This window comes from Apteryx mantelli, chromosome 18 (assembly GCF_036417845.1).
Source record: "Apteryx mantelli isolate bAptMan1 chromosome 18, bAptMan1.hap1, whole genome shotgun sequence".
Taxonomy (NCBI): Eukaryota; Metazoa; Chordata; class Aves; order Apterygiformes; family Apterygidae; genus Apteryx; species Apteryx mantelli.
In genome coordinates this window covers 13,990,249-14,013,341 of record NC_089995.1, presented here as the reverse complement: position 1 = coordinate 14,013,341, position 23,093 = coordinate 13,990,249, and the positions used below count along the sequence as shown (strand labels likewise).

The window sequence follows — 23,093 nt, the reverse complement described above, 5'->3', positions numbered from 1 at the left end:
AATTTCCCTTTTGCGTGGAAAAATGCAAAAACGATCCCAGAAATCCATTTCCCTGCTATTCCCCACAAATACTTGTTAAATGCTTTGATCACCAGCACTGAGTTTAGGCCTTACAAAGTACTGTACAATCTCTTTAAAAAGAGTCAAAACTGCCCTTTGGCTTTAAAGAGTTTGTGCTGTTTAGTTTTTGAAATGATTTAGAAGAGAATTAGGTTATTTTACAGCTCTGTGAATCTCTCCTGGTTGACTCCAGTGTAATTAGGTTGTTAAAATTCTACCAGTAAAGGTTTCATCCGTCTCTGAGCACTGGAAGTTTAGTATTTCATGCGGGAGCACTGGGCCAGGCTGACTTTGCCTGTTAGACTTGGTTGTTCTCATGCAGCTTTAAAGGGGAAAACGGCAGGGAAACAATGGACCCACTTTCCTGGTAAAAGGCACCGAACCTGAAGGCATTTCTGGCCACCCAAGACAGGGGAGGTCGAGAAGGCTGGTGGCTCTGCCACTGCATGATCCCGTGCCAAGGAGCTCAAGAGCCAAGGTGAAGAGCTGGAGCTGCCAGGGACAAGGAGGCTCAGTGAACCCAGGGCTCTCGCTAAGGTAATTCGGGGGCATGTCTCAAAGAAATGGGAAGAAGCAGCCCTGCAGCAGAATTTATACTCCCATGTGCTCTTTATATACTTTTATATACTTTTTATATACTTTTATATACTATATACTCTTTATATACTCACATTGCCTAAACCTCTGCATCTTGATTCTCGTTGGGCTTGCAGAAAACAGAGGTATCAAGTGATTGCAGTTGCAGTTGTAACCGTAATTCTGACTATTTGTGCACTGCTTCCAGGGCAAGATGCTATCAGTGATCGGAAGGAGGGCAGTGGAAATACTTCCCTACAACACCAGAGCTGCATCTGTTCTGCATTACATGGTCACTTGACCCTGACTCTGGGAACAAAGTCAGAGAATGTCCCCAGATATAAGCACTCTGATAAGTCAGTTAATCACAACAGTAAAGTAACTGATTTTGCTTTCTTATTCTTTGCTTGCAGTAGTATAGCCTATACTATTAGTTAATGAAATATGAAACTACAGTGAGGGTACAGAACTAGGAAAGCACAGTGTTTTCTCAGGGCACAGTTATATATACACACAGAGACTTTTTTAAATTTTTTCCTCTGTTCCATCACTATGAAATTAGTTTAGCTGGCAGTGTGCAATGGCGTAGGGTTGGACAGAAAGTACTTTCAGCTCACTGGCAGCACCAGGCTGTCAATAATGCAGAGAGCGCTAATCCTCTAGATGTCACCACTGCCACAGCCTTGCAAATGCTTGGTCCTGCAGTAACACATCCCCTAAAGTCTGTCCACTACGAACAAAGGAAGAGCTACTGGAGATGGCCAGCTTTAAAGCTATTTTTTAAATTGCTAATGAGACCTCACTATAATAACACAAGACTCATTAAAAGCTAAAAACAAAAACAACCCAAACCCAAACCCTTTCATTTCTTTTTAATTATTTAGGCTGTTACTTCACTATTTGCTTTTTCACGGCTGGTCTCTAATGAGTTCAGATATCTGCATGTCTGGTTGGAAGGCCCAAACAAAAGACTTTTGTTTATTGGGACAAATAGCTACCCAGTACTCAAGAGGATCCTTCTGTGCTGTTTGGGGAACTTGCAGTATCACCTGGACCAAATGGAAGGGCTCCAGGTGAAAGAGATGCAACTGCGGTGAGGAAAAAAGCCTCCAGCCCTCCTGGAAGTGTAAAGCATTCCTGACTCCCCCCACAGAAAAAAAAGCCGGGGATGGAAGGCAGTGAAGTCTTTTCACATTAAGAAACTGTCTCATCTGGCAAATAGCACACCAAAAACTGTACAGCATCAGCAGTGGCTATGGAGGCCTACAAGAGGAACAAGGCAAAATATATATCATCTTATGGTCCTGAAAGGAAGCCAAGGGATTCTTGCTTTCAGAGCTGCAAGCCAGAATTTTGCTGTTCTACACCAATGAGACTTTTTTCACCAAACCTATATCCATACTGGGAACTGAGCCATCTTTTGTAGAGCTAGTTAGAAAACATGAAAATAAGAATTTTAAACATGCCATTCTTTACAGAGTTAGCCTTTGTCAGAAATAAAACAAAACAAGTAAATTTTTGAAAGTATAATTATTTTCTTCTATTCATTAACCAGGTAGTTCCAAATGTTACTGAAACATCTCAGTGATGCTAGGATATGACCATGATGCACAAAGATGACACCTTGCTGAGAATTTATGCAATTTCCAAGCTCACAGAGCTTGTGCCTTCCTTACTCTCCCCTATTTTCCACTTCTATATAGCGAAAAAGTCAGCCCATAAATGGCAGTAGTTTTTTTTCTTCTTTAAACTACTCAAGAATCTTAGCCTTATTTCCACAGATTAAAAAAAAAAATTGTGTTATTGCACTGGGAGACCTCAGCGTAATGTCTGATTGGAAGCAAGGCAAGGGTAGCTTTCCTTCGCCTAGTTATTCTGAGGTAGATATGGCAGAACATCGGGTTATTTTTAAAAAATCCTTTCCCTTCCATAACGTAAGCATCCCTCACGCTTTAGCTTGCTTTGGCTTTTGGACAGAACGAAAGCTCCGATGACAATACTCGCAAGTGTACCTTATGACTTATTGCCTAGAGACCCCAACCAAGGCCACGTAATTCTGAAACTCTGGCCATTGCGACTGTACTGCAATTTCTCCTCAGGGACCGAGGGGTAAGTTTTGCTCACTGGTTCAATGATGCCTCAACTTCCAGCTTGGAAGCCAAAGCGTAGCCTAAGTTAGTGATGTGGCACAGATAACAGCAAGGCGGAATATGACATTAGTTTCTACCAGTTTCCAGAAGCTGCTATATAGGGAAGAGTAATCGTTTGTATTTTGGACTGTAACACCCTCCTGTCACTTTAATCATCCCTTTGTTCATATAACACAAGAGACTTTGTTTTCTGTTCCATTTTAAAATGTGCTTCCCCTTGCTATGATGTCAATCATATCTTAAGTGGTATTTTTCACTGGACAGCAAAGGAGGATTTGATGAGCTTTATTATTTTGCTGATGGCATTTACTGGCACTCCCATTATGAAATAACTCTGTATACAGCCAGTGCCAGAGTAGATATTTGTGGTCCTTCCAACAAGATTTTAGAAAAAGAATGCAATGTTAGCTATCATTCAGTCTTCACATACCACAGAGAGGTTTATAGGACTGAATTAAATTCTACTGAGAGTAGAACAATCTTAGAAGTGAATTACATAAACAGATGAGTACATTTAGTCTGCAAAGTGTAGTTCCTTACTTGAGTCACCCATGCTAAGAACTTTGAAAAGACTTGTTCCTCCCCGGGATTGATACTCCACAGAGACATTGACAAAATCCCTTTGGACAGGCCGTGTAATTAAGGCACCAGCCCCTGAACTAATTCCCATTAAAGTGTGGGAGTAGTATGCAGCTGCCCAGTGCTAAAGGAAGCTGTGGGAATTGTTGTGACTCAGGGTACAGTCCAGCCACCTGCATTATTTCAACTGAACATATGCATGCAAACATGTTACAGCATTCTGGCTAGCCTCTGTGATGGGAGCTCTCGTTCACCCTATGATTAATTTCCTTTAAAGCTAACAATAATATAAAAGGAGATTGCACACAAGTACCAGCCTCAAAACAACTTGTAATTGCTTTTTTGGCAAATTATTTTAAATAGCTCCATGTTTTCAGGGCTGCAAAGTTTAGTTACGGACACGTTTGGCAACAAAATCACAGTCCCACCACATGCTCTCTGTTGGATTATCTGTTACAAAGTCATTAGGCAAAGATTAGAAAGAAAACTCACAGAAATATTTCAGCTTTCACAGTTTAAGAAGTAAATGGCATCAGCAAATCATTAAGAGGACAGAGAGAAAACTTGTTGAGTGAGTCGATAGTACCAATGTTACTGTATCAACACAATTGTGCTCTGCCTTGGCTAGTTAATGCTGATCTGAATATTAGTGAGAATATCAACTCAGCCAAAGTACTATGGTGATGCACCAATACTATTTCCAGTCTCCGTGCTAGTTTGCTCAGAGCTGGGCTGCATATCTTTATGCAACACTGAGCTGGGTGAACTCAGAGTTCACACTTAGAACTATAGCTGATACACAATATTTTTGCTGCGCTGGAGCAACATCACCACTCAGCCATGCTACTCTTTCTTTATCCTTAGCTTTCTATTCAAACTGCAAGCGCTCTAGGGAAAGAGCCTGCATAGCACTGAGGACATTCCAATAACAACAATTAAGAGAAAAAAATTAAATACAGAGTAATTTTCATAAAGAGATAAAATGTTAAAATTACAATCAAAACTGAAAAGTAGAGGAGTCAAGTTCATGTTCAGGGCTGTCACTCAGAGGAATGGTATAGCTTATGGAAAAACAAGGAGAGGAGTGAAGGCTTTGAAACGAAATATCTCACTGCCAATATCAATACAATATTGTTGAATAGACATAGGCTTTCTTTAAATTCCATCATCCATCTCAGTTAAAGTCACATCTGATTATTTCACAGCTATATCATTCCGATACAATGGATTTTCTGTGGCCTATCTCATCTTCCTATTGATTATCCCACTGTTTCCAGGATCTACAGTTGACACAATGAAAGGTAGACCTCCATCAAATTCTTTATGAGCAATACTGCATTATTACGTATAAGTTATTAATTTGCTAAGTTTAGCATTTTATACTCAACCCATGTAAATACACTATAGCCTATGTTCTTACAGACCTTCTTTACATGGTGTCCAAGGAGCCCGGGCCTGGGTGTGTCATTATTATTTTGTTAGCTTGTGCATCTCTCTCACTTGCTGCCTCTGAATAGGCCACAGAGGGCAGAAAAAAAATTCTCTCTACACCTGATACTGAGACTTTCTGGGTGATTTTATCTGTAATGTCCTTGGGAAGGGAAGAGGACTCGTGGTTGTTCTGGGGGAGAGTATCTAGATGATGTAGCCTGTTAAATCCTTGCAGCAAGGAACTTGCTTCATCATATGTTTTACTTCATATAATACATGTTTTTCTGCTGGCACAACAAAGCCAACATCTCCTGTTTCAGGAGGCACCCACAACTTAGTCGGAGCAATAGATTTCAGCAGTTTCACTTTCTTTGTGATCCAAGTGGCATTTCAGATTGTTTACCACTGCCTGCTGCCTCACAGTAAGGGCATTTTCCATGGCAGTTTGTCACTTGATAGTAAAATGCCTCAGAAATTAATTTATGGGAGCCAAGTGCCATCACTGATGGCCCTGTTCCAACCACCCCCAAGTTACAAAGGAGTCTGGATACTCATCCTGCATTTTTATCTGACTGCATTCCTACCTGGACAGGGGCCAGATGTCACAGTCCAGTGACATCTCTAATCACTATCTAAGCTGTTTCAGTGATGATTTGATTCAGGGTATTTAAACACACACTTCAGTTCCACTGAAATCCCAGAATTGCTAGTGACCTTTAAAGCAGACAGATACATGCATCATTTTGACTGTGCAGATAATATCAGCGTGTTCTTCAGAAGTTTCTTGAAACTCTTTGAACCAAAGCAGATTCTACTTCTGTCACCCTCTTTATTGTAGCATTGAAGGACCCGTAAGAGCTTTGCGGGTTTTACACTGTTCTGACTAATGCCAATGGCAAACTTCACTGAGTGGTGGGAAAGGACGGAACATTTTTGTGTTGCTGCTTGCATGCCACACAGCAGCATGTATCATATGCAGGCTCCCCTTACAAAAGCACGACAACAGGAATGGGGGGCATAATACAGGCTAAGCATGTATTCAGGGATTTGAAAACAGGGACATACCAGTTCGTAAACACATCCTCTCATTCCTATCTACTAGACTGCAGCTGGCAGAACTGGTTTTGTCATTTTGGAATTGTAAGGTAGGATACCAAAGCATGGCTCTACTGAAATGTAGTAAAAAGAAATGGTATATTAAATGAATCAAAACAGATTCAGTGTTGGCTGTAAAAAAAAGATATTAAATTGCTGTATTCATGAGGCTATCTGATCTTTTCTCTCAAAGAATTATGATAATCCTTCTGAAAGAAACCTTTGAATCTTTCCTTGAGAGAAGTAATAAATGTTTTACTGGAGGAACTTTACTGTATGTTTACATAGCAATATGCAATTGCCAGATGTGGCTCTGAAGTATTATTACAGTAGAGTCAACTATTCTATAACAATGAGAACTAAGAGTAATGCTAGTTTTTTGTAATGACTGATCCAGCAAACACTTTAGATAAAACTGAGTGCAACTAATACTGTTTTTTTTTTTAAACATTCTAAGTATAGAACCCCCAGTCTATTGGTAAGAAAAAAAATTTGTAATCCATCTTTGCTATCTTTGTTAGTCTGTTCTTTAACAATACTTATCCTAAAGCTATCTGAGCCAAAAATACAGACTAAATGGATTTTTTGAGACAAAAGACTGACCTCATCATTTTAGTGACAAACATTAAGCTCACTGCATATAATGACATTCTGGATTTTTTTTTAATCAGTGTATGATTTTAAAATAATATCAGCAATTCTTTCTTCAGCACTCTAAATGAATTAATATTTAACCGTATTTTATATCATTGGTTGAGGGTAAGCACTAAATTTCTCTAGTCTTTCACAGGAGCTTAAGAGGTGCAAAGTTTCTGTTTCTTCTGCAATGTATCTGATCTTTAAAGCCACATCTTAAGAATTATACTCAGTGTTTGAATATAATACCAGCTCATATGATTGATTACTGTTATTCTGATGTAATTTGCTTTATTTTAAAGCACATTAGTGCTTTTTTTTCTCTGTTACTGCACAGTTACATTTCTGGGTGGTAGGAGGAAGAGAGATTTCAGTTTAATTTTTCAAAAGGTTATATGGAAAAAATGAAGCAGTAGTTTTTTAAAGCACTGCTTCCTGCTCTGCAGGCTCAGCGAGGTCGATGCTGGGAATATCTTCCTCCTACTGATTCCTGATGTTGGAATGTTTCTTAGTAGCATCACAGTTACAAGAATTTGTAAAAAACTGATGAAGCCTCCTGTTCCCAAAACACAGACTTATTCTGAAGACCAGGAACAAGAGGAGGAGGAGGAGGAGGAGAACGATGAAGAGGTACATGCAATACTCCATTACCTGAATTAAAATGCCGACAAATATCAAAAAGTCAGGCAGCTGGGGTAAAATTTGTTGGCAGCGTATACAGGAGCCAAATAAACAGTCCACAGAGAAGTTTTGCTTTCTCTGGTTCACTGTATAGCCTAAGTGATCTCCCAGAAAAGCTTCTCACACTCCAGCTGTAAATATACAACACAGTGTTTAGAGACTTAGATGTACCTTGACTTACTTTTCAGTAGATTCTTGTGTCCTGTTCTGCACATCACTGTATCCAGACTGGAACACATTTCCCCTCGTGAGAAAGTGCATTAAAGACAGTTTGAGCGCTGATGAAATCGCTTGGTTTTCATTTTACTCTTCATGCTGATGTTTGGCTCCCGCTTTTTAAAGGACTCCGATGTGGAAGGAGGAGATAGCAATGGAATGGAGTCTGACTGCTCAACTGAGGATGATCTGGGAAGAGAAACAAGGGAGAGAAAACCCCATGTCGTGCAGAAGATCACTGTCTTCCTGGCAGGGTTGAAAATCCTATTTGAGGCTGTTTGGACCAGTGCTGCAAAAGTGGTAGGAACTCTGCTGTTACACTTGAGGTAAGGCTTTAAAGAAGAGGTCTCAAAGGCCTGGGCCTCAGTCCAGAAAAAAAACAAAACAAAACAAAACAGATCTTAACTGCCCTGTTATTCTTGTTTGTTATTTGCTATGACCCTGTTACTGTTGTCACGTCAAATATTGTTGCAAACTCGTAGTACATACAAGGCAGAATTTCTTTCTCAATTCACAGATAGCTCTTGAAATAGCTGTTCTAGTCACCCGACCTGTCTGATGGGGAGTTTCAGATAATCCAGCTGCTGTGCAATTGAAAAAGCATATTTCTTTAGTGCAGATCTGTTGTCCAGAGAACTGTGAGGATTTCAAAAATTTCCTTTCATTTTTGTAGGTTACCTAAGGGGTAGAAGTTAATATCTGCTTATATTCTTGTTACCTTGAGTTAATACCTGTCAGTGAGATGCTGTTCTGCTGAGTGCCTGGTCTGCAATTTTTACATCATTGGTTGAGGGTAATCCAAGTGCCTGCGTGTTGCTTGCTGTGGAACAGAATCTATTTCATTGACTGCTTTTCCCCTACGTATAATCTTGCCTTCTGCAACATCTGCAGTCTATTTTCTTACCTTCTTGGGCTCGCGCTCCTGCTGGGCTTGTCATCGTAGCATTACCTTGGTCAACTTCAGCAGCATGTGTGTGATGATAGCTACATTCAATGCAGGGCACCTTTCTGCCCTTTACCTGTACTAGTTACCATATTTCCAGAGCCTCATTCCTCCTGATGACATCTGTGCAAGGTAAAGACATCATCTGCTGTGCAGGGAAATATTTAAAGTAAACTGCTTTCAGAATGGATTGAAACTCACATGTTATCTTATCACCAAGGCAATATAAATAGAAGTGAAATGTCAATATTTGGAAGAAATACTTGAAGAAAGCTCTATGGGACGATGTGCTTTCTAAGGTGTAGCACGTATGTCCTTTCGCACCCTCTTTGCAATTTTTAGTGGAGAATTTCAGAGCACTTGACAAACTTTATTCAAACCTCAACCCCTCTCCTGTTTATTCTTCCCAATTTACATATTGCAAAGCCGAAGTTTAACAGCTTATCCAAGGCGATGTGGAGCACTGTGGCAGAACAGCTCCAGAAGAACCTGGACTTGCTGAGGTCAGCGGCTGTTTCTCCACCGATTTCAAAGGGCCTAAGCTTTGCTGCAGGAGGCCCAGTTTCCATCCACCCATCACGAGTCAGGACCCTAACGCTATTCTGGCAGCTTGTACCAACTTCATTTCACAATAATTACTAAGTGGGTGATCGTGCAGAGTAGCTGGTGGGCGATGATTTTCATGGGTTGAACTCTTAGCATTTCTTTGCTACTATTTTAGAAAACAAGATTTTTAGCACCTTTGCTGTTTCTCTTCCACTTCTCCAGGCTCTTTGGGATGACGGCACTCATCAACACAAGCATCACAGAGTCATGGAAACTGCAGGTTCATCCTGGATTAACCTGGCCTGTGTTTTTAAATCCCATCATACTGCTTGCACTATATTATACTTTGGTCACATTGCTACAGCAGAGGACATGAAATTCAAAGGTAACAAATGGGTGAAAGGGCAGAGGGTGAAAGGCAGAACAAGTGGTGTAGCAAATACGGTCACATAAAAGAGACAATCAGAAAGAAAGGAGTTTCTTCTTCTTTCTACAGAATTGCTCCACATGAGGAATCAGTAACAGGAAATTCTGTACAGATCCATCTCTCCAGTCTTAGGTCCAGGGTGTTCAAAAACATGTCTCTGCTTGGTTTACAAATGGACTCTGTTACTGGGAAAAAAATTTTAGAGGTTTTGCTGATATTCTGTTATTACTCTCAGCTAGTAACATCAGCACTGGATGGTGTGTAGTTGCACGCTGGGTATATGATATCCTGGTGTGATACTTAATGCAGGAGCATAGGGCAGAAATCCCATTGCCACCAGCAGGAAACAGAAGTCTGCAGGAGAATAACATGCTATGGATGATCAAGAATGAAGAGAATAAGGTGGATTAGTTTTGTCTCTTATCTACACAAATGTATGCAGAGAAATTGAGAGCTATTGTTTCTCCTTTCCTGCTTTGCCCCTCTCCCCATTTAAGTTTCTTATTAAAAAATCCAATATTCAGAAAGCTAACATCTCCATCGCTGTGTCAACATGCAGGAACTATGAGTCATTAGAAAGCAGTTCCAGGTTCTTATACTGCTGCACTAGACAACCTCTGTAAGAAGACAAGGCTGCACCTACAATATTTTTGTATTTTATTTTTAGGCAGGTTATTTCTCAAGTGGAAGCTGGCAGGACATACCCCTTTTACAGTGTGAACACAGCATTTCCTGCAAAGTTCCTGCCAACATCTGTGAAGGACGCAGCCCTTCTTTATTGGGTAAAATACTCCTAGAGCGATAATTACATGACTAAGTGCGACACAGCCCAAAGCACTGTTGCCACTTAGTGCCATCAAAGGGTGCAGTACCAAAAATAAAACTAAAATAGCTCTTTTCAGAATATCTTTTCTAGGAAAAAAAAAAAAAGGAACTGCAAAGATAGACCATGTTCATCTTGCACCTATGGCAGTAGGAGTGCCAGGTTATTGGGCAAATAATATCACTTCGAAGGAGTTGCCAAATCCAGCATTCAGGGGGAGAGCAGAGTCAAGCCATGTCAATGAGCAGGATTTGATGCAAAGTATTTCTCACCACACAAGAGCGCCTTATTTGCTTTTGTAAAACAAGACTTTCACTATGGGCCTTCAACACTGGTTGCACTGATGCACTGGTTGCACTGGTTCCCCGTGTAGTATTTGGGGAGGTTCAGACACCTTTTACAAAAAGGAAGGTGGCTGTGTAAATTCACAGCCTCGGGGCCCACAGGGACATGAAGACAGGTTGCCTGGGATAACAAGCCAAGTCCCTGGGATGGGGAGCCACCACGTCACACAGTTCAGTTCACCATATGAGGATTGCTGGCACTGGTGAGACACTCACAGCAGGCACCATAACCATGTTCACTGATGGATATAAGCTTTATATTTCTTGCAGAGGACAACATGTGTCCTGCAAACGCGAAGGGTGATGGGAATGATACCGGCTGTCCGGCTGCACCAGCGCAGTTTGTTCGGAGTCAGAGCCATGTCAGTGCCCCGACTGCCATGCTGGCAAGACTGCTGCAACTGTATGTATTCATATTGTTTTCCAGATTTCATTAACCTCATCAGGGAGCTTGGCATAGAGCTGGGCCTCTTCATCATTTGGAGTGGAAAAGAAAGGAAAATAAATTTCCTAGACTGTAAAACTCTTGTAAAGAAACAGGATTCTTCTTCTTTTATAGCAAAGCTTCCTGGTCTGTACTCTCCAGCTGAACGTTGCATATATGGCACTGAAATTTCAAAAGGACTAATACATTTGTGGGTCAGTCCTGATCAGCCATATAAATGCTATAAAAGGGACTTACTTCCCTTAGTATTACCAATATGAGCAAACAAACTGTTCTTTCTTAAGTTTTTCTCCCGCCCCGCCCCCCCCCTCCCCCCCCCCAGCAGGAAGGGAAGTATCCATGTGGTTTAATGGCAGGTGCCATATATGTTCATTTTTTGACTATTGCTAAGCAATAAATGATTGAAAGAGGAAGTTTCAGTATCAGAACAAGCTCTAAAAATAAAACTCCACTCTGCTGTCAGCGTGCAAGAACTTTATGATGATTAAGAGCATACAAATAAAACATGCTCATTTGGTCAATTAAACCTATCTATCTAAACTGATTTTTTAACACCCTGGCTTTGCAAAATTTATACAAAGTTTGCAGGTAACCTTAAGACACATTCCAGTGTCACATCCGCTTCCTACTGAAGTATGCAAGCTCTGTAAGTGCCCAGAAGACCATGGCCAGAGGGACTGAGAAACTGAGGTCTGAAAAGGTGCTGGCCACTCGTTGCCTAAGAGACTATTCCGCTTCCTTCCTTCCCGAGGTGCCACATCACACTTTTGCAAGCCCCGTTGTTTAGTACAGACACACAAGGTTTTCACTTTGGAGCTGATAAAACCCTAATTTTGCTTCTCATAGGGAATCAAAGGGGATAACGTAGTGCATAACTTTTCTGATATGTCTGATTTTGAGTGCTACCAAAATTTAAACAGCAGCATTTCTTCCACTGGGTGTTTGTGTTGTCTTGCAGGTTTGGAGCATCACTCATAACAGCTGTTTGACTTTTGCTCTGCTGATTTTGTCCTGCATCGTTTGGATGGTTCGTGACCAGAGACATTATGCCTTGCATAGTTCTCCATTCCTTGCTGTTTATGGGAACATCCTGCTTGTCCTCAGCTTCTTTGTAGGGCTGAACATCTCCGTAGAGGAACTCTTCCCTGCAATCCCACAACTGGTTCTCATTGGTTTTGATTTAAAACCATACTCCTTGCCATGCACGCATCTTGGTGTGAAGGTAATAATTCCTTGATTTCTCACCCCCTTTTTAGGCAAGTTGGAGTGCAGGTCTTCAGAGAATGAAAAATGTATTTTTATTCTTTTACTGTATCATACTCTCCCTCAGACTGCAATATCCACCCTCATGTTAGGAATGGTAAGAGGGACAAAAGAAATGAGCTGGCTAAGGCATTCATGAAATATGCCTGCAGTACGGCTTGTACGTTCTCAACCTCTGAGGGCAGGCCATTTGCAAAGTCCAGCTCTCAGTGCTAAAACCTGGGAGTTGGTTCCAGGCCTATCAGGTTATTGTAGTACAAGAATCTGGCTTTGTAGGAGAGCGCAGAGTGGCGAATGGCTAGTCCTGGAATTTGAACAAGAGAACTGCAGTGCTTGAAGCACTTAGCATTTGATTTGTCAAAGACATTTCAATGCAGGACGTGGGGAGTTTGGAAGAGATGGTGTTATACAGCCAGCTTAAACTTTCTTCTTCCTATGCTAAATTAATCAGCTGTCAGAAATAAAAGGAAGTAGTTGTTATTACTGAAGAGAAGCACAGCAACTAGTCTTCTCACCTTGTTTTCTGACAGTGCACGGACCTCACATCGTTCCATGCTGTACTGACACAAAGCAATTCTTGCCCCCAAAGTCTTTGCAACCTGAACTCTCTAATTTACTTGTATATAAGATATAGCCACTGTGACAAACCTCTTTAAAGCGTGCTACTTTTTTAACTTATTTAGGTAGTTTGTGAGGATCTAAATCTCTAGCAAAAGGGGAAAGGCATCACTGGTATTCCTTTATGAGTTCTGCAGAAAAAATAAGGTGCAAATGTGGTTTAATTGCAGATCCTTTATGCATTCACATTCTGGCTGTTGCTTAAGGCAACATATGATTGAGAGACATACGAAGGATAAACAAGACCCACCCCAAGAAGTGATAGTGACTGAGAACAGTAAGGAAACAACACAAGTTGATCCTGTTGTGGTTTTCTGACTTTCTCTTTAGAGATACAGCCAAGCATTTGGTCTTGTTAAATTAAAGCTGGAATCTCTTACCAAAATACTCTAAGGATAGACACTAGTCATCAACAAGTTGGCTTTTCTTCTCCTGAATTTTCTGAAACTTGTTCATGAGACTCAGATATTAGCATGCAGACTCTTAGAACTGCACTTCCTTAAAGTTGTCTCTGCTTGGGTTGTCTGGATCACTCTTCAAGAGGTCAGTAATGATTTTTTCTTATAAGCTTCTTTCCTGGCACTATGACAGGCCAAAATCATGCCTAGATCAGTAACCATAACAAGTCATATTCAGGTTTGGGACCACTACCTGGTCTTCCAAAGCACAAAGAAAGCATATTACAAAGAAGCAGAGGCTCTATCATTCTCTACCTTCCCCCAATCATAAACTTCATGACTTTTTTTTCCCCCCCAATTCTCATGAAAAATATTGCACTTTCTGCCCAGCGGTATCAGCTAATTCCCTTTAAATCTCAGAAGTCTTTTGTTTTGTCTAATGACCTAAATGTTTATTCCATACAAAAGGGGAGGAGGGCAGGAAGGGTGCAAAAAGACTAAATTTTGCTAGAAATTTAGACTTTCTGTCTACAGTGATTTTAGGTCTCCTTGATGAATTATCCTTTTTTCATCCTCTGGGTGTTTGCTCTACCCAGGCTCCCTCCTCACACATCAAGGCTTTGCACCATTTGGTCTTGTGTTGTGGTCATCTGCAAAATAATATATCAACTGAAGTTTGTCAAACCACAGGGTTATGCCTCAAACTGCACAGAGGTGAGGTTTTTAGTCACTCAGATGGACTTCAAGGACCGTGAATATACTCGGCTTTTATACTTTAACTAATCACACATGGTTAGTCCCAGACACAAATATTTTCAGGATCAAGGCCTTTAGTACTACAGAATTAGGAAATTATGCATCAGATAACAGCAATCCACAATAATGAAAGACAGTAACTGATGATGAGACATGGGCTACTTTTCTTGGGTTGCTTAAAACCCTGCGGTTGCACACCTGCCTGACACACAGGCTTTCCACTGTGACGTGCAGAAAGGCAGTAACATAACTGCAAGTTACTAGTCCCTGGATTTTTGGGGTAATTTTTTTCTCTAGTCTTAGTTAACCTTAAGTTCTATCCTATGTAAAAGTTTCACTTTTTTCTGATGACGAACATAAGTATAAATAAATAAAACCATCATAGCTGCAACTATCATTACCATAAACAATGCTTTACATTCATCCAACATTTAACATCCTGCAAATAAATAGCATTTTTCTCCATATTCAGCATTTTCTTGAATAACTTATACCAGGACAAGATTAAGCAGACAGGTAAAGCTCTCAAAGGCAAACTTTCCTACTAAGATTGTTGTAAGTAAGTTTGTAGTAGATAAAAGAACAGTATGCTGAAGAAACAAATGAAAAATCTTTTAAAACTTGCTTCCTATAAAACATCTCAAACTACAAGAGGCAGAGACTGCACTCACTGGTTCTGCTACACTCTGCTACCTTCATTTTAGAAGCGTAACTCATTTTTAGGATTTTTTTTTTTAAACATACAAAGATCCATGAGATAACTTGTGACCTTTAAGTAAAAGAGAGAAAAGAGAAAGCAAAATCTCCAAACAGACACTACCTCACATCTCCAGTTAGTTCCACCAGCATCATTCCTCTCCTGCAACCCAGCACCACCTGGCTGATAAGCTCACCATTAATAGCACTTCACCTGGCTCCCAGCCTCTGCCACTTCACTCCATCCCAGCACATCTCCTGTGTCAGGTGCTCAACTTATTCAGCCTTCTCCAGACCTGGCAAAGTCTCAGGCAACCTGCTGCCTTGTCGCACCAGTAACTACCACCGTGCTCCCAGCATTTATCCTGGTTGCAGGGGAGAGAGTGTGCCTTCCCTCTCCCTGAAATGATTCCTTTCTCTGCTCCAAAGCATTACCATCTTTCACAGCTTTCTTCCCAGACGGGCTCCACTTATTTCTTGATCCTCATTTGCTCCTAAAATCTTAAAAGTACATCATCATGGAACAGGGCTTACACTGGGTCTCTAAGCCCTGCAAGTCCTAAAGTGGCAGCCACCCTGTCATAGTGACAGACGCAGGACAGATATCTGATTATAACCAGAGCTTCAAAGTCAGACAGCTGGAGCCGTGAATAAATAACACGGTTGAGGTGATGAATGAAACAGCAAAGCAAGCACAGAAGACATGGGGCCTGGCTTCATTTTCTATATCAAGCATTCATTACTGACTTAGCATAAAAAGAGAGCTTTTCGTAAGAGTATAGTGTCGGGTAGCTTATGGAGGAGAGCTTTGACAGTGTTGCTCAAGAAAACACCAAGCACCCTTGGGAAGGCCTTACTCAGGGGGGAAAAAAAAAAGAAGAAAATTCCTGCCTAGCAGAGGACCTGTTCAAATGTGTGTGATAAATTGGTACAAACACTTGAAATCTCACAGAACTACTGGAATTTGTGCATACCTCCTGTATTGGAGGAGTTTGTTCCTGAAAGTGGAATTCAGGCTTGGTCTGTCCTTATCTCTGTAGGGGCTTTACCAAAACATGACGTACCATCACGGCAGCCTGGGCGAGCTGCTGCAGAGATCTGCGTTACACGGTGCTCCTGTTGATCCTGTGAACCGGTGGGGAGGGCTCCGGAAGTGTGGTGACAGTGTTTTACCCTTCCTCAAGGTAGGAGCCTTATTTTAATAATTAAATGATTGCTGGAAAAATAGAAGAGTTTCAAGTAGTACAAAGCTCTGCTGGCGTATCAGGCTTCAATGTTTACAAAGAGAAGGAAGTACTTGCAACTTAGCACAATTTGAATTGACTTTTTTTTTTTAAACACAGTTGCAGGAAATTTCCTTCTTTTATTTTGTTTGCTTTTCTCTTTTAAAGAGAGCTGGAACTTTAATGTTGGCTAGAAACCATTAAAAGATTTCTGATTCAGACAGTAGGCTAAATAAACCATTATTTGCATGGCTTTAACAAGGATAAACATGGGTATAAAAGATTTCTTTAAAATAAAAATCCTGTTTAGATCTTTGCAATAGTAAATGGGAGAGAGGAGATTTATGAAACAAGTAATATTTTCTCAGCTATCTTCGTTCTTAGTCTTTTTCTGACTTTGCTTCAGGGCCCCTCCCGCTAGGATCTGGAGTTAGATAACTCCAGAAACATTATCCCTTGAAATTACCAGTGGCCCAAACCCATTACTGTCATTACTGCGGAGCTATGAGGAGAATCTTTCCCACATCATGACATTGCAGTATTCCAGGCTAGAAATGGACTACGGGTCATTCCATTCTCACCGTACTCCTATTCCTACAAACATCTAGAGAGAGCTGTAAATATTCACAGTACTGTGTCCTAACAGAAAAAAGTGCAGAGCAATATTTTAGATGCTGTGAGTTTTGACTGTCTCTTCTCACCTTTCTGAGTTATTCTTGCTTAGTGTCATACTTAGGTTTTCTTAACATCTGAGACCATTTCACGCTGATCTTGCAGAATCACCTTATTATTTTGGGGCTAACAGCAATGGAGATGACAGTGTATCGCCATCAGTTTTTCTACCGGGTTCAAAACCAGCTGACGCCACCAATGGCAGGGGTCATATTTGACAGCATTACTTGGGAGCACTTGGATGATGGGTTACTCAGCTGTGTCAAATATTTTGTCAGCTACAGTTTTTGTAAATTTGGGTTGGAGGTGAGGAAATATGAGGAAAGAAGGAGTCTTTTTGGAATACAGGCACCAGCAACAGTTCACTGAGGCATTAAAAAGCCCACAGTAAACTCATTTAAACAGAAGTCAAATTCTCTACTGCTATAAGCATACACGACAACAGCAACATACATTTGTCTTCTCTTCCCTTGCTCTTTCCCTAGTATGGTACTAGAGATATCAGCTCTGGGTATGGGTTCTGGGGGTTGCATTTCTTCCCTTCCCCTTTTCCTCCCACAAGACATGTCAGAGGAGGATTGAGGCGTCAGGGTTTCTGATCAGTTATCAGGTTATCGCCCACTTGTTCAGCAAAACAGAGTTTTACTCTTAATGCTTCACTCCCTAAAGAACAACATCGCTTTATGACTTCTATAAGCACAGGCCTCACTAATACAGCAAAACTTTATCTGTATAGTTACATCGCTGTACTTATACAAGTAAACTCCAACTATAGACGCTCTTATTCCAGAAGGAGTGGTTTGTTTTTTTAAGTCTTTCTTAAAACTTTTCTCCAGCTACAGTCAGGAGACTGCAAGGCAAGTCAGGATAATTTTCTAAATGACAGTAGATTGTAATCTACAAAGCCATGCCTTCTTTCTGACTTGGATTGTTATGTTCTTCCAGATGTGTCTCATTGCTGCCATTAATGTTATACAGCACCGTGTGGATTTCTATGCATTGCTCCACGTACGTTGGATAATCTATCTGCTGTGGAGCCAGAGAAGAAAAGCAGTGGCTGAAGTCTGGCCAAGATACTGCTGTTTCCTTGCCACTGTGATGGCCTTCCAGTGTTTGGTGTGTCTTGGTCTGCCTCCTGCTTTCTGCAAAGGTTTGTGCAGTACAGTTTCTAGGTCTGGAAAATGGAGAACACAGAAAAGATCTATGGAAGAACTGGCCAAAGCATGACAGTGGAGGGCTGGAGGGTTACTCCCCTTCCAGTTCTGCCAGAGGAGATCACCTGCACAGCAAAACAAGAGCAGCAGGTGGGATTCCAGTCAATAGTGTCACTTACTGTTCTTTGCATCATTAAACTCTCATTGGATGCGCTTTCAAGAGCAGTGGGAGGCTAGTGAGGGCCATTTCACCCAGAAGTGGATGCAAACAGTTCTCCAAGCCTCAGGTCACTAAGGCTGTTTTCTCAAGGCTTGTTTATTATCTGCCCAACAATCAGAAAAGCAGTGATCAACTTTAATCTCCACAATAATCACCAAAATCTAGTCATGCTCTGGAAGACATGCTCTTTCTCTTTGTTCCCTTTCAAACAGCCTCCATCTCTTTCTCTGCTGCATCCTAAGCACCATGTCTAAAGAGGTATTAACTCTTGGTAGAAAATAGCTATGCAAATCAAAGTTCCTGAATTTTTGCTCAAAAAAAGACAACTGCTAACAGGTCAGGCCAAAACCCATATACAAAAGTGAATCTACGACACAATGTATTCATGCTCCTGACAACTTTATGGCCACAATTAAAAGGTCTCATTGCACCCACATTTTGCTAGAGGCAAAAGACACACAGTGCCTTTGGGGAACTTCTAGCCCAAAATGTAATAAAACAGTGACCACTGCTGTAAATCATTCTCCTGTTTGTTTTTTGTTTTCTCCCAACTTGGTTTCTCCCTCAATCCCTTTCTAAAGGATGCAGCAAAATGAAGAGAGCAGGAATGAGTTCCTCCTCTGGCATAGCTGACTTTCCATGTCCTCTCCCTGCCCATGAGCAGTCCAGAAGCCAGGTTCTAACACCATCTTGTAGAGCCGAGGGAGTGGAAGAGGGCAGCCACTGCAATGAAACATCTAAAACAAAGAAAAAAAAAAGGGGGGAGGGAAGTATTTCAGAGTTTGGTTAGCAACTGGCAGAGTTCTGCTAATGCTGACTAATGATGAGATCAGAAATCATCTTGGAATAGACCCTGATGAGCTTCTTCAATTATATCCCCAAACCACCAGTTGCTAAGCAGTGAACCACATACATGGTATGCAGCTGTAAACATCTACCTCCTGTTAGAAAGTCTCCTGTTGACTTTTCCCAGGGCTGAAGTCAACTCACGTAGCCACTCCCATTCCTTGCCACTGAGGTCAGAGCACTGAGAAGGTGCATTTTTGTGGGCAGCAACAACATTGCCTCTGCATATCTCTCCAGACATGTCCAGATAAATAACTCCTCTGTTAACAGATTACCTATGGAGGACCTCTCGCTGGTCAATCCATTACAATCTGATTAAATGGCTCTATCATCTGCTGGATTTTGAAAAGAGACCTGATGCTAGCTTTCTCCTGTGTAAGTATGAATCACTTAGTGCAATGCTACAGTTAAAGCTACATTATGACTGCTGTAATTTTTCTGGCTCTTCTGTCTTTCCAGATGACTTTGTACTTCTGCTTTCTGCCTCCCTCCAGTGGCAAGTATTTGAGAACAAGAATAAAGCTTGTGTGAGAAAGCAGGCAGGAGACAACGTGGAGATCAGTCATGATTTAGACCTGGCTGCCCTTAGCCAGTACAGTCCTGTGCCAAACTTTATATACTGCAGGTAAGAGCCAAGGAGCTATAACAGGTGGAAATGCAGGATCTTTTGATATTGGTTCAGGAGATTACAGAAGAGAAAGGCATTTGCAAATACTACCACCTCAGCCAGAACTAACTGAGATTGCTGTTCTGCACTGCAGATGTTAGTACTGACTTTTCTTTCTTCCATTACTCTCTCATAATATGTTTCTTAGGCTAATTTTGCATATGTTTTGTGAGTTTTTATGTTTTTCATTGATTCTGGGTATCCCATTTTCCATCATTTTCTGGAATAATCAAGAATTGATTATTTGCAGTTTACTTGATTGCAGTTTACTTGAGTCATTAGCTTATGTTTGACTAAATCATATCTTCATCATCTAGCCTTAGTCTGAAGAAATTAGGAGACACTCCCATTTCTCCTGACAGTTTGCTCTACCATCTAATAAGTTTTCTCCCTTTGAATAATAAACTAATAAACCTGGGTTGCTGCTCCTCTTCCAGAACAGTCCAAGTATTAACAATCCAATACAGTGCCTGTGTCTGACACAGTTTGGAAATAGCTTTTAAAACACCATCTAATTATGTGAAGCCACAATATCAGAAAATGGGTTGCTGAAGAATCCTCAATGTTACATCAAAAGATATATTATCCAAATTTTGATTTTAATGTGTGGCTCATAGGACAATAGACAGAGTTCCCTGTAATGCTCTGAAGTTTCATTTTCTGCGATGGTTTCTCTCCTGCAGGTCCTATCTGGATATGGTTAAAGTGGTTGTGTTCAACTGTCACTTCTGGTTCGTGCTCTGCCTGATTTTTACCACTGGGACAACTCGAATCAGCATCTTTTGTCTGGGCTATCTGATAGCTTGTTTCTACTTTATACTTTTTGGAAACAGTCTTCTACTCAAGCCTGTCAAGAATATTCTTAGGCTGTGGGATTATTTGATTGCATACATTATTTTAGTAATAGAGATGAAGAATCTCTTGTCTATATATATTTTCTTTTTACACTTCACAAAAATAGGGGGAAATCTACACTTTATTATTATTGTATTAATGCCCAGAAGCACTACCTAAGACACAGGAGTAATGTGCTGATGTTCACATGCTCTTTCACAACAAGTGCTATCCTAAATATCTCCTAGTCAAATGTTAAGCTCCTGTGGCAGTCTTCACATTGATAGGCACTAAATTCAGGCACTACATAAGCCACTAAAACTGAATTACTTGTCTTCCCAAGGAGGTGGGAAGCAGTCAAGAGTTATGGTCTGCTCTGGATTTGTTTTGCAGATAAAAACAAATGCCCTTGGCATGAGAGCTAAATTCACCTATAAAACAAAATATTTTTTGAAAAAGAGCCTCTTGATCATGAAAAATCCATCAAGTCTTCCAAAAGAAGTGGGGAATTTGACTCTGTTCCTGTGCCTGGGTGGTCTGCCTACAGCAAGTGGTGAGCATAGCATTCTTTTGCACACCCCTGCCTGCTTTCCACCCGCTGCCTGCTTTTCACCACTGTGTTCTCCGAGAACCTTTTCTTTCAGAGAAATCACATACAGCAAAGACAAATGCTCATTCAACTGGCCCAGCGTACTGGGTTGGATCAGAAAGTAGAGATGCACTAGAGCATGGGTGGATGGATACACTGGAACCAAACCACGCTGTCTTCCTTCCCAACAGATCGGAGCATATGCCTATCTATCTTGACAAGCTTCTGAGAAATCACTGCTGGCTAATACAGACCTTTGGCGTGTTCTGCACTGTACCAGGGTATGACTTTGGCAAGTAACAGTGAACACTGGGAAGGAGAGAGGAGGCTTATGGGGCAACATTGTTGGCGAGTATATTATTTCAGAGGAATTAACAGCAGTCCATTTCTCTTGTAGAGAGCAAAGGGAACACTGTGTACCATTAGCAGTTCAGGCAAAGTGCAGAACCACAGGAATGTGTAAGATCTTTAGCACGGATCATATAGTGGATTCTCCAGCTGGATGAACTGACTGGAATTAGGTATTAGATTCTCCAAAGGAATGCCTGGAATCACCTGGTGTCTGTAACTTGTCCACTGTATTACTTGACAGTGTGCAAAGGCAGGCGATAGAGACCACAGAACAGGAGGAAGCCAGTGAGTGCTTCTGGATAGGATCCTTAAGAATGAAGCAAGGAGTTGTCCACGAAATCTCCAAATCCACTGCAGTTTTGTTTTTTGATGTTTTACAGAGCCTGACTGTTTCTAAGATCTGCACAAATCACCAGGTGCTAGTCACATGTTTGTGCTGTTTTCTGCGTGAAAACTGGACAATACTTGTATTAATGTCTTAATGTGTAATAAAATATTTGAATAGTTGTTGTGATATTTTCTCCCATCCAACAGTTCTTGAGGACAGGAAATGTGAACTGCCTGAAAATGAAGCAGGAATAGTCTGGGATGCAATATGCTTCACTTCCCTGCTAGTACAGTGAAGGACCTTCACAAGCTACTATTACCTCTATGTGGTGGCAGATCTGAAGGTCACCAAGATCTTAGCTTCCAGGTATTCTTGCAGGATGCAGGACTTAGAAAGTTTAAGCCAGTTCTTAGCAAGGCAGAGAGCAGCTAGATCCCTCATTCTACCCACAACCAGATGGTGTTGGTTAGGGATGCAGATTTCTAGGGACAGTGAAAGAGAATCTCCCCAGTGTTTATATTGTTCCTCCTTCTTCCTTCCTCCACAAAAAGTGATCCAAAACCTAATTACTATTTTTCTGGGAACTCAGTACTACAATAAAATATGAATAGGAAGTTCAGAAATAGCTGCTAACACCCTAGGTCAAGAACTGGTTTATTGGGTAGGGAGGGAAGTTAATACAGTTGTATACCTATCACTCTATGAGTACCATGAGATGCAACCCATGTTCCTGGCCATGCGACAAGGAGGAAACACGAAGCATCACAGAAGCCCTTCCACATCAAGGCCACAATTAGCCCCAGTGAAGATGCACTTACATAGCCACACAGCAAAAATCTTGCCAGTACCACTGCTGAGAAGTTCGGGGAGCAGGGTTTGGCATAAGGAATTTAGTATTTTAAGTGCTGAAAATTCTACCATGAGAACAAGAGAAACATTAAGTCTGGCTTTAGAAAATAATTTGCATGGCTACTTTATTTACCCAGAGAACAGTCAAAGAAAAGGAAAGAAACTGGGGCTTGTTTTGAAAGCTGTGAAATGCTGCTGTAATTCTGAAAAGAGGAAGGGTTTGTCAAGCACTTTGTCACAATCAATCAATCAGAAGTGTATATGTGCACTCAGAAAACAGCAGGGATTAAAAGAGGAAAAGAACCTGCATGCTCTATAAGGACTGTTAGGGAACATCCTCAGCCCTTCTACTCATGCTCCAAGTCTCTCTCAGACAGTTTCTCTCCTGTCCGTTGATCTATATTTCTGTAAAGCTGCCTGTTTCTAAGAGATTTCTTTCTGTAAATGTAATGTCTTTAATGATATCTTTTCTCAACTCTGTTGAGTGATTTACCATGAGTTGATCTGTAAGACTGGATCTTCACTCTCTCGTTCTTCTACTGCTCTGTTCTATTGGCAGAATCAAATACCTTAGGCCAGACTTTTGCTACCAGACTACCAACATTAGGAGTGATGTAATTGTGAATTCTCCCAGTCCTACAAAGAGTAGGCAGTAATGTCAGTCCTTGGATCTACCA

General features: G+C 41.0%; 1 pseudogene; it reads left to right on the top strand.

Annotated features, from left to right (window-relative positions):
- Positions 1–7,073: 7,073 nt before the first annotated feature.
- LOC106492789 (piezo-type mechanosensitive ion channel component 2-like) overlaps positions 7,074–23,093 on the top strand; it is a 32,374-nt pseudogene continuing 16,354 nt past the window's right edge.